The sequence below is a fragment of the Calidris pugnax genome, unplaced genomic scaffold (assembly GCF_001431845.1).
Source record: "Calidris pugnax isolate Ruff unplaced genomic scaffold, ASM143184v1 scaffold211, whole genome shotgun sequence".
Classification (NCBI taxonomy): domain Eukaryota; kingdom Metazoa; phylum Chordata; class Aves; order Charadriiformes; family Scolopacidae; genus Calidris; species Calidris pugnax.
The window spans coordinates 1,866,162-1,878,078 of record NW_015091083.1 but is presented as its reverse complement, the minus strand read 5'-3'; positions in this window follow the sequence as shown (position 1 = coordinate 1,878,078).

The window sequence follows — 11,917 nt, the reverse complement described above, 5'->3', positions numbered from 1 at the left end:
CTTCATCAGGGAGAAAATTCTACAACCTTGGCACTGTTCCATGAAGTACATCTGCCATTCAGATACATAAAAAGTAAGAGATGACAGCTTTAGGGCTTAATTTTGTTATCTCCAGTCCCCAATATTGTTGCACCTATTCCCGGATCTGTTCACACAGAAATCTGGAAATGCAATTATCCCATCCTCAGTATCCTCTCTTTCATGGCTCGCCTGTTGGATGGCTTATATAATTAGAGAAAATATTTGTGGCTCTGATCCTGAGTTACTTCTTGTATCTCATGATGAGCAGTTGCTCAGTGAGGGATCAGCCATGATTATTTCCTTTCTATTGATGACTAGTTGGTGGTTATACCCCCTTCAACCCTAATTTTTTTTTAAGAGATTGGTGAGACTCTTTCCTCTAGTTGGAGACCCTGTGTGATGTGTATCTGATTTTCAGTACCACACACGCCACCCAGGATAGTTCTTAAATGTGTAGCAACTTAATTGCTGCTACAGCTTTTCATTAGTATTTACAATGAACGTTGGTCCACATTGGTTCATTTACAATGAACATGGTCCACAGAACCAGGCAATGATTCCCCTGTCTTTGTGTGTGATGACTGCTAAGAGGCCAAATGGCCTGGCTACATCTATTTGGGTTTTAATTACCTCCTCAGCATAAAGTCGATATTTTAAAAAAATTGTAAGAATAATCCCAAGACAATTTCCTCAGTGCAGTAGCTAGATTAGCCAATTATGAGATTCTCTCTATATGTTGTCAGTTATTTTAATCTTAAGCATATAACTTTGAAATTATCAACATGGAATTTTATCTGCCGTTGTATTGCGAGGTTTGCTATTTAGACCAATACAATCTCACAGAACAGTAAGTTATCTAAACACTACAGTTAGTCAGAAAAATCTTCTACCGGCTGGTGATCAGGCTGTCCCTCTGCTCTACAGGCTTAGCCAGTACCTGCTGCAGGGCCCTGTCCAACCTGACCTTGAATGTTTCCAGGGACAAGACATCTACCACCTCTCTGGGCAACCCAGGCCAGTGTTTCACCACTCTCATCATAAAAAACTTCCTTCCTTATATCTAGTCTGAACCTACCTTCTTTGGGTTAAAATCCTTGCCCTTTGTCCTGTCACAACAGGCCCTATTAAATTATACTTTTGCTTAATGCTCTTTATTAGTTCCATGAGCAATATGGCTAGGTGTGACCAAATAAAAAGCATTTGTGACTTTCTAATGTGAGTATAGTGGGTAGTTCAGCATCAGAAAATGCATCCATTATAGAAATAAGATTTGCCTGTGGTCCATATTGACTAAGATGCTGCTGACTACTTTGGTCAGGCAAAATAGTACCTCGGATCACGAAACAAACACAGAAAACAATTATATTTTTCTACATTATTTCTTTCTGTCAGCCTAAACCTGGATACCAAACTTTGACTGCTGTCTTTGAAAGAACCCTGTTGTCTGTACAAATGTAATCTGATAAGAATTAGAAATTTACTAGTTTACCCCATAGTTATGGGATAAGGCCGGGACTAGCAGGGTTTGAGTCTGTTGCCCGTACTTAGGAAACACGGATATCTAAATCCAAAACTAGCCAAATGCAGGAGGAGGGCCCAGCCACCAACTTGAGTACAACAGTGGCAGCATTATGGGAAGAGCCATCAGCAGGGACAGAGAATAAAGCTTCCAATAGCTAGTTTTGGCTGTGTAAAAACAAAATACCAGTTGCATAGTAAATGTGTTTTAATTGTACCTCATCATAAAATATCAAAAACATTGGTAGGTCTTTTTCCTAAATCCATAGATTTAGGAAAAGCTTTAAATATGGTGGCATAATTGCCCCTTCCTTTCTTGCCCCCCTGCATCTGATTGAAACAATATTGCTTAGTCTGTGGGAGAAGGGCAGGGGACGCTGTAGCGATGCAAATTCCATAATGGGTTCACTGGGTTCCTCACACGGGGTCATTAACGTGCTGTGAATCCCAATGTAAACGAGATTGCTTTGAATAATGGTATGTCACAAGAACGGGAGGGGGGAAGAGGAATATTTTCCAATGGAACAGAACTGTTTTATCCTCTCAGAGGTATTGTGCCAAGCTGTGTTTCATCAGTTTGGGATGCTCACAGACAGCAAAGAACATCTGTTGAAATGAACGTGCTGTTCTGCTGCAGACAATGGCTGCCCTTTCCTATTCGAATGGCTTATACACTACTGAGTCTGAAATGCTACTTCGTTCTCCTTCGGGCTTTGCTCTCAGAGTGTTGACAAAGTTCTCCGCCTCTGCCAGCAGGAAGATAGAACCTCATCCTTGTCTCCCAACTATTTTAATGTCATTCTCATAGAATGATGCTGTGATCCCAGTCTCTGACAAGCACCGTAACCTTTCAGACAATGCTGCACACTGTGTGCACCTCGAGGAAAGAAACTTTAAGATTGTGACCTTGATGAACAACAACAACAACAAAATTGTTCCCCCCAAACAAACGTAAAATAAATGAGGAAGCACCTGACAAGCCAGAGGCCTGCAAGGCACATATATTACCTTGAGGAGAAGGAGACTTCAAGAAGCAGCATACATGCAGAAGGACACAGTGGCTCCTGAAGAGTTCCTCCATACCACTGCAGGTTGAACCTTCGACTCATAGAATCACAGAATGGTTTGGGTTGGAAGGGACCTTTGAAGAATACCTATCATCTCCAACCCCCCATCATGGGTATGGACATCTTCCACTAGGATCAGGTTGCTCCATCCAACCTCACACTCCCAATATGTGTGAGCAACCTCTTCCAATGTCTCACCAGCCTTAGCTGGTTGTGCCACCAAGGGCAAGCCAGCATCATCAGCCTTGCTGGCCTTCACTAACTCACATTATTTTTTTTTACCCCAAAGCAGGGATTCATATGTCTTGGCAGCCTGCATATAGCAGAGTCCACAGTTGATTATGTGGCATGGCCTTTCCATAGGAGCCCACATAACACCAGCTACAGACTGGCCACTCTCTCTAGCAATACAAGAAGTACAGGAATTGTGGATGAACCGAAGAGAAGAATAACAACAGTACAGACATCAACAACTGCAAAGGACTCCATCATTCTTTAAGATCCCGCAAAGTTCAGTTCTGAACAGTGGATATCTTGTCCAAAACAAGAATTGCAACAGAGAGCTTAAAAGAAAAATTGCGAATAGCTATCGTAAAACATGGAGAATACAATTCCTGATTCAAGCTCAAATTATCTACAGACTTAAAACACAGGAAAAGGTAAGTTTTGTCTTTTGAATTTTTTGAATTAAGAACTGACAATTTATGGCATATAATAAAGACTTAGGAGAAACCCAGAAAGAAAAATAACACCTTATTTTGCTTTCTTGTTTACAAAACATCAACACAATTTTGATATTACTGCAGCAATAGTTTTGTGAGCCAATGTGGTGGTGCAAATGAAATCAGCTCATAGTTGCAGCTCTTTTTCATTTGCTATAGTATTTCTGAGGAAACATACTTGCACAATGACTCTTTTTGCATTTTGCTAATGAAATTATGCATATTCAATCCTTTAAAGATTTGCAAATTTGTATGAAAAATTGATACCCGTGCCCCAGATCAACATATATATCTTTATATGATGAAAAAGGAGAAAATAAGCTCCATGTTTCCTGTGCAGTTTGGCTTACAGGTTGGTTTTTTTCTAGATAACTTTAGCCTTATTTTTGCTGTACACCTTCACAAGACTTTTTTTGCATTGCTACCACCTAATGGTCATAATGTCTTGCCTTAACTCTAATGGTAGTAATTTTGTCTCACTCATGTACAGCTTTCAGACAGAAATCATACAATAGCTTTTGTCTTTTTATCAAAAAATAAAATAGTAGTAAAATACTAAAATTACTGCCAGACTTTCATCACCCATTTTTTTGTATTTGCATGGTAAAGTATTTTTTCCCCTCAGTGTTCCTGAATTTCTAATGATAAGAGGGTTATGATTAATTTGCAGATAGAATAACCCTTTTGTAAATGCACACTACTCAATAAATGAACAAGCTGCTTACAGTAATTAAAGTAATGTCATCCTGTGCTCAAATTGCTTGTGCTAATAAAGCTAATTGGCAACAGCAAGCATTAACTGTGATTAGTCATATGCATCTAATGTCATCACCAGTGCCTATAATTTTCTACATAGAGAGAATTTCACATCTGTTTTAAATCACTTGTCTGTTGTCTGCATTGGTGTTCTTTCACATATTATTGTATCAAAGATTCTTTTACTACAATAGATGATAGAAAATCAACTTTTCTTTTTCAAACAAAGAACTGCACAGTAGAACAAGATATGAAACATTTCCATGTCACTTATTCTGAAATAAGTGTTTGATTTCAGCTAACTTAATAAATCTGCATTTTCCTTTTTTCATATAGTCTGATATCCCCTTCTGCAGGACGTAGATTATTTGCAACAGAACACTCATCTAATCGATTTAGACCACAAGCTGTATTTCACAGTAAAATAGATGAGTCAAAAGACTCATTTTGTATTTGTTTTGGAAAGTTGCAAGAAATCATTATCAGGAAGAGGAACTTTCCAGGCTTTTGCACCACTTATTATAGACAAGCACTTACCTGTAAATAGAACAGTAATTATTTGCTGTGTCAATCCAAAAGGGCCAACATTAAATTTTCAGGAATCAGGTGCCTGAAAATGCAGCTTTAGAGACCAAAGTTTACTACTTACTTCTTTTGCAGCAGTCCTATTTTTTTCCTATTCAACATTTCCTTCTCCTTTAATTTTCTAACAGCTAACAAATAATTTCTACAAGTGTTTTTCTTAAGTTACATTTACTAGACCTCTCTAATTCACACAGATCTTAATGTTCTCCATGCAAATGAGTACATTTTTCTGAAAATGCAAAGGTGCTCCCAAGTCTCCAGCTGAGGCTTTTTGCCCATGCTGCATGAAGTAACTCGTTCGTGCGTTACATTATTTGCTACACTTCTTAGTTTGCTTTTATCCAGCTGCTTGGAATTACTGGTTTATGTTCAGCTGATGTTTGGCCTTAGCCCTCACAGCTTCATTGAGTACGTAAAAGCGTAGATCTATCATATCATCTCAGAATCAGTACAGGCAAACCAACTGATCTTAACTTACGCAGAGAGACACAGACAAAACTAAAGGGAACAAGCTGCTCTTTGAACAGCTCTGGTGATCCCTTTTTGTTTTACAGCAATTTATCAGGCTTTCTCCACTTCTGATTTCAGGTCTATGTCCATTACTCAAAAAGGTACCCAGTTGCTTGCAATTTTTTTTTTTTTAATCCCATTTCAGAGTATGATCAGGTCATGACATTTGTTCATCATTCTTCATTTTCTAAGACTAAGTTCCAGGTCTACTCATAAAAATCCTCATGATTTTGGAGTTTGCCATATTACTCATATAAATTATATGCATCACTATGACCCGCCTCCGTGGTTAATGTGACATGAATGTCAGTACCCTCACTCCTTTGTAGAAGAGTGTTAAGTTTCACAAAATAACTGTACAGATATAAAGAATCCAATCCTTACCAATATGAAAACATCAAATTCTTAATCAGATTCACTTTCTTGAATTTTTTTTTTGGCCTATGTAGACCACAAATGGTTTTGGTTTGTTGAGTAGGGGTTCTTTTGAGGCATCCAGTAGAAATTAAAGATAGAAATTTGAAATCATGTCTAGAACTGCAGGTATTTACCTTCATTTTAACAGCTGACAACACAAACTTCACGATATCTTATTCAAAAGATCTGAGTGACTTTTTTGCGAGCTCAGAGGATAGTTGCCATAGTGGCTCGCTTTTACCTTTGCTTCTAGCTTTCAGAAAATATTTAACTTTTAGATGGCTTAATTAGAAAAATCTTCCCATTACTGAAAAGCCAAAGCAGTCAAAATAGACTCTGGAGATTTTAAAATTTTGACAGCTTGGATAACCTTATCCAAGGTGGATAACCCAACTACTATTCAGTGGCAGCAGTGCTTGTGTTTATAACAAACAGTCATCATGTTTGCTTGGGAGCATAAAAATCAGTAATCCACCTCTGTGAAACCTCTAAAACAGCTAAATTCCCCAACCTGTCTATACCCAAGAGTACTATGGTTGTGAAGCTCATCATCACCACCACTAAATAACAGTTCACCCTCTCTATCTGATACAGTGAACTCAGATACTTACAAACCCTCCCCAGGGAGCACAGTTAGGACTCCTAGTCTTGCGATGACAGGCCATAGAAGCTTTGCAGGCATATGTTACAACTGAAGACTTCAGGACCCAAGTTTAGACGCTCTTTCATCTCAGTTGCAGAAGTATACTATAACTCTGTGGTCAGCACAGCCAACAGGTGGATCATTTCCTGCCATAAGACTCACAGAAAATGTTTCTGAAAAGAAATGAAGAGAGTGGGCATGATGAAATATGGTGCAACCACAAAGGAAAAAAAAAAAAAAGGATATTGAGACCTCATGGACTGATTATGAGAAGAAAGCATTTAGATTGTAACAAAAGGAGGGACAGCAATGAAAGGAAAATGTCTACATTTCTCATACTCACCCTCAGGAATTTTGGGTGGAGACTCTGCAGCAGTTAGTATAGCAATACTCACATTCATATATTTGTCTCTAAGAAGTGGACAAGTCCTCTGACATAAGTGCTGCCTATCAAAGGCAGAATAGAGAATAACTGTTCTTGGTGCATGATAATAAATACTACTTTATAGCAGAAGAATGGAAAACATAGGGCCTTTTTTTTTTTCAGTTGTTTTTAAGGAGACCAAGCTAATAACAAGCAAGCATAGATTGCAGTAAGAAATAAAATTAGAAAATAAGTAGATAATTGTGATCTTTTGGCAAACATGGAAAGTTAAAGCGAAGTTGTGCCTCACAAATCTATGAGATACAGCATTACAAATGGCATTGTGCCCTGGAAAGCTAATCCTAATAACAGAAATGGAACATACTTTTAAATTCGTTTTTTTTAAATTATTGATCAGAATTGATACGCATCTGAAGTGCTTCATTTGTATGCTGATACTTGAAGAAGTCATAGGATAATTACTTAATTCCTTAGCATTTTTCTTGTCACTCCTTCATGCTACCCTTCTCAGTTTGAAGCTTTGTCTTTTTGTAATTTAAAGGCTTTATGGTTCCTGCCCTCACTTTGGATTTTACATCCTACAAAGCTATCATTTACTGCTCTAATGGATAAGTAGAACAGTAAGGGGCAAGCTGACATGCCCAAGAAAGAAATACAATACATCACTACCTATGTAACTTCTGCCTAATGTCAAAGAATATAATTTAAATTTTAGTTGTATTTATTGTTCTTCTGTCCAGTAAGCAAGAAATTTGCAAATATAACTATGAAGCTGTTCTTTCTCTCACCTTCCTCCACCATAGATACAAAGTCAGTCTATCATTAAAAGGCTAATGGAACAGGAGTAAGAAGTATCTCAGGGAAAAAAAAACCAAATAATTTTTAATAAAGGACTACATTTATCCTTCAATTTTAGTTAATAAAACTATAGGCTACATGAGCTAGTTATTTCCCTAGGTTCTCCTGAGAATCATTGGAGAGGCAGGTTGCTTTAGAGGAACACTTTGGATCTATCTACTGCAGCTCAGGCATGCTGCCTTCTCAAATTAAGTCAGACTCAATAAATATCAGAAGGTATTAATAGATGGGTACAGTCAATCTAACTTTTAGATATTAAAAATGCAATCTAGTCTTACATCAATTAATAATGCTAGTCTATGTCAACAACATAATACCAGTGATTTACAAAAAAAGTCATCCTGGTCATCATTCAAACACATTTTCTACAGCAAATGTTTCACCAACACAAAAGAGCCCAATTCTGACTAACTCTCAGTTTAACCATGCGTTAAGAGTTTTAAGTGCATGAGGAGCATTACAAATTCCAGTAATGCCAGAATTCCGTATTACAGTCAAGACTGCTAGTTTGTATTGGTTTTTTACACCTTTTTTTTTTTTTTTAAATCTGGAGTTAGTCCACACTGGTAAGATGATTCTGGTGTACTACATTAAGAATTTAAAAATTTTCTTGTAAGCTAAAAATCATCGCACCCTTCCTTCCTTGTTCTTCCATGGCCACAACAGTCAGATTTCTATAGTGCTTATGATGTGATGGATGACACGTAACTGAGTTTCACTACGCTGTTTATTAGCTGTGCTCAAATCTATGAACAGGGGGCATTTTTTTCCTGTACTGGTTTTGAAAGGGCACCTGTGTCTTTTAATATCACATTACCAGCTGTTTGAGAACATCACCACTACTGAGTCTCTGAAGTCATAATCAGTTGTAAAACTCGATGAAAATAAAAGCTGTAATCTCAAGCCCATTTAATTATCCATTTTTTTTATTTAACACCTGTAATCTATTACAAACAAGCTTTTATCTTTAAACTGAACAAATGTCTTCCTTTAAAGATATTGACAGTAGTAAAATATATTATAGGAAATGCTTCAGAATCTTTCAAATCCTTAGAAAGAGGATAGGAATGGACAGTGGAAAACAACAAGTGACATGGGAGGAGTGGTCATGTTTTCCCTTCTGGTTACAACCCAACTTGGCTGTGCAACTCAGAAGGTTTTGAAGTGTTTGCTACTACCAAAGGGAGATATGGAACTTCACCGATCCCCAGCCTCTGCAGGGCATGAGGACTCTGCAACTTGAGACTCATGCTGAGCACTGACAGCCATAGGGGGTGCAAATCTGGGGACTTTGCCACCCCTTAAGTGTTCTGCTTCATCTTGAGCATCAGATCTCAAGCAAGCCTCCTCTCACTGCCCAGATGTCAGTTCTTACTCCTCTTGTAGCAGAACAGGCTCCTTTTTTCTCCTTAAAGAGGAAGGCTTCAGTGTCTTAGAGAGGAAAAATACGTCCTATTTGGATTTCTACCATTTTGCCAGTCAGTTGTCAAGAAGTAGGCAAGGGAAGGGAGGCAAAATAGAATAAGAACTTAAGCATAGATGATCTGGAATTATGCTGTATATCACTAAGTTAAATGGAGCTATTCACATAACGTGACAGACCCAATGTTCAAGCTGATCTAGCATAGTTAAGTGGCTTAGAGGGTGTGAAAAGAAAAAAAACCAAAACAAAAAACCAAACCAACCAACACCTAGGGAAACAAGCTACAAGAAGTTTGAGTCTAAAAGCTTAGCAGCAGATGAGTTTTGCGTTGCTACAGGATTCCCAATCGGTACTTAGAAGTTACTTCTATTTCACATTACCACTAGAAATAACTAAGCAGTTCCGAAATAGCTCCTCATTGTGGCAGACAAAACAATTGAAAAACTGTAGTAAACTTTGTGCTGAGAAAAAGGTACATAAGCGTGATGCGTCATACCATAGATGTGATTAATTTTTGCTTCTGTAAAAATCTGATTTCAGATGTAAGGCACTGCACTTGTAGGAGTAATTAGCAAGCTGAAGACTTAAGATGTAAAACCTTTTTTCTGCATCATTTAACTCTTCAGATATTGGTTAAGAACAGCTTTTGTTATTTCAGTTAGATTTAATACCTTGATTTATATAATATATGCCACTTCTGAATTTTAGCCAATCAATTACAAACTACATGACTAAACTGGTGTGCTTTTTTTGATTTCTGCTAGCAAGTTACTTTATCCAGATCTATTGAAAACTGTCAATTAGTAACACTACCGCTCACCAGAGGCAAATTAGTGGATTCAAAGCAACAGCAATACGAATAAAGTGAAATTCCAGTCTTTGTTACACATCTTTCAACTTTAGACATACTTTTATCTATCAGCCTTCATCTCTGTTTAGCTTCTAACATATATGAAAAAGGAACATTTCCTTCATATGTACCTATGTTTTGAGTATGTGGTTTTTGCAGCTCTTGTAACAGTTCATTCCACCTTTGCACAATCACAAAACTTAGTTCTGGGAAATCTTCCATGAGACATCAGGTGAAAGAATGCCAAATACAACACTGCTGGGATTCTTAATGCATAGAAAGCAAGAGCTACTTGGACTGTGAAAGTAACTCAAAGCTGGGATCCTGTCACCCTATTTGTGACTGTCTTTTGAATGCAGAAAAAAAGCACCTTATCTCTGTTCCTTATCCTTAAGTTCTGCACAAAATTATCCCGATATAGCTCTTATCCCTATAGAAGGATACAAGTCTTTTATAACGAAGAGTATTGGACAGTATTGGCATAGATTCTACTCTCTCCTTCACTTCTTGAGAGTGAGAGCAGTTTGTTTCAAAGTTCAAGTGCTATACGTGCAGTGATATTGCAGTGTTTCATCAATTCCATCCACAGCAGCTATAGAAGCTGCTACTGCAGCAGCAAAGCAGTGAGTGATCCTTACACATATATTCAGTAAGCTGAAGACCTAATAAATACAAGTCAGCTTATGCTTAAGTTTCTGAAATATTCTTAGATGTTTGTAGTGCACATCAAAACCATACACCGTTTATAAAACAAAAAAACCATCATTCTTGCCCTATTACCCTTTCCACTACGAGGTCAAGAAAGCTTTTTTGTTTGAGAACGTACTGTGAAGATTGTCAATGGCAGCAGTATTCAAGCACAGACATACTAGTCTGGATCAAAGGTGGAGCAAATAGAGTCCAGAGGCTGTATGAAGCTCTACAGCTCTTATTTGTAAGAGCCCGTGGAATACCTTGATGATATATATGGTTGGATGCTACAACAGTCTCAAAAAGAGTCCTAAAAATGTACTAATTACCCTTTCAAACATGACTTTGTTACATGCAGTTTGCCGATGACACCAAGCTCGGTGGCAATAGTCAATGCAATGGAGGGAAGGGATGCCATCCAGAGGGACCTGGACAGGCTTGAGAGGTGGGCTCGGGCAAACCACATGAAGGGCAACCAGGCCAAGTGCAGGGTCCTGCACCTGGGACATGGCAACCCCAGGCACAAATACAGGTTGGGTGGAGAATGGCTAGAGAGTAGCCCTGAGGACTTGGGGGTGTTGGTGAATGAGAAGCTCAACATGAGCTGACAATCTGCACTGGTGGCACAGAAAGCCAACTGCTTCCTGGGCTGCATCAAGAGAAGTGTGGCCAGCAGGTCACGGGAGGTGATTTGCCCCTCTACTATGTGCTCATGAGACCCCATGTGGAGTACTGTGTCCAGATTTGGAGTCCTCAACACAGGAAGGACATAGATCTGTTGGAACGGGTCCAGCAGAGGGCCATGAAGATCAGAGGGACGAGTACCTCTCCTACGAAGACAAACAGAGCTGGGGTTATTCACCCCGGAGAAGAGAAGGCTCCAGGGAGACCTCATTGCAGCCTACCAATATCTGGAGCCTACAGGAGAGCCAGAGAGGGACTCTTTGTCAGGAAGTGTAGTGACAGAATAAGGGGTAATGGTTTTAAACTGGAAGAGGGGAGATTTAGATGAGATATTAGGAAGAAATTCTTTGCTGTGAGGGTGGCGAGACACTGGCACAGGCTGACCAGAGAAGTTGTGGATGCCCCATCCCTGGAAGTGTTTAAGGCCAGGCTGGATGGGGCTTTGAGCAGCCTGCTCTAATGGAGGTGTCCCTGGTCATGGCAGGGGGGTTGGAACTAGATGATCTCTAAGGTCCCTTCTAACTCTAACCATTCTATGATTCTATGTTAAGATGACTATTTTTATGCTAAGAGTATTTTTTATTTTAATTTTATTGCCTTAGTCTTCCTCTCCATGCTGTAACCTGACATATTCAAACAATAATGGAGCAGAAGGATGCCAAATCCTTACCTGTTAGGAAGTAAGAAACTAGGAGACAGAAGTTAAAAACTTAGAAGAAAAAAAGGCTTTCTGCTGCTGCTTGATTTCCATTTCCCATCCTGGTTTGGGAAACACCACAGACACTTTT